This window comes from Dasypus novemcinctus, chromosome X (genome assembly GCF_030445035.2).
Source record: "Dasypus novemcinctus isolate mDasNov1 chromosome X, mDasNov1.1.hap2, whole genome shotgun sequence".
Classification (NCBI taxonomy): domain Eukaryota; kingdom Metazoa; phylum Chordata; class Mammalia; order Cingulata; family Dasypodidae; genus Dasypus; species Dasypus novemcinctus.
The window spans coordinates 61270180-61271265 of NC_080704.1; positions in this window are offsets into that span (position 1 = coordinate 61270180).

The window sequence follows — 1086 nt, forward strand, 5'->3', positions numbered from 1 at the left end:
ATACATTACTGATCAAAGATAATAATGTGACATAACCAATAGAGTACTGTTTCCTTTACCTTCTGTGCCTGAGATTCAAAGGAAAAATAAATATTTAATGTAATAAAGAAGCTGGACCTTAGTCAACCTGATTGGCCCAAAATCAATAGGTGGGGACTCAAATCACATGAATACCCAAAAGATTATTATAATCAAACATATGGTTGTTACAGAAAGTTTTCTGAGATGGAGATATTGAAGGCCTCTGTGTGTTCCATTCTCCAAAGTTTTATCTATGAACTGCTGCCTGACATTCCTGAAGATTCCAAATACAATCCTTGGCTCAGCATCCCATTTCACAATAAAACTCAAAAACCAGTGGAGAAATCAGGAGGTTAAACTTGTGTCCCTCCAAGAGCAAAATACTAAACCCTCATACCTTGGAAGAAGTACAGTCCCATGTCGCTCTGTTGAACAGTATCTTGGAAATTGCCTCTGCAGTTTAAAACAAAAAGGAAAGTCTAACTATTGGGAAAATGAGTGCTTAAGTAAATCTCAGCCATCCTCAACCTAAAAAAGAATAATGGGGATTATATTGAGTCTGCTCAGATCATTCCTAGCCAAACTATGCCTCCTCTTGCTCGCCAATCCTAGCATTCCTGTGTCCATTAATGGACAATTGGACATTTCCCCTTGACACTGAAGCTGCCTATTCCATCTTGTCTCCTTGTGCTCAGTTTTTCTTCTCAGATCTGTTGTTTGCTGCAATTGAAATCGAGACCAAGTTAATTAACACTCATCTTCCAAAATGGCTCCAGGTTACCATGGGATGTCTCACTGAGGTATGTGCCTTTGTGTCTAGCCCTGTGTGACTACTAACATCCAGCAGAAATGTTTCTTGCAAATTAAACATGATAATATGCTGCAGGCCAGTTGGAATATTACTGGACACCCCCCACCACCACCATGAATCTGTATCAACCTGGTCTGATCCACAATAGCTGACTTTTTGGGTTGGGCCCTTGCCGAAGTCCTAGTCACCATGTAGACAGCTGACCTTAAGGGAGGGCAGCTAGTTAGGGCACTCCCATTAAAATCAAAATTACA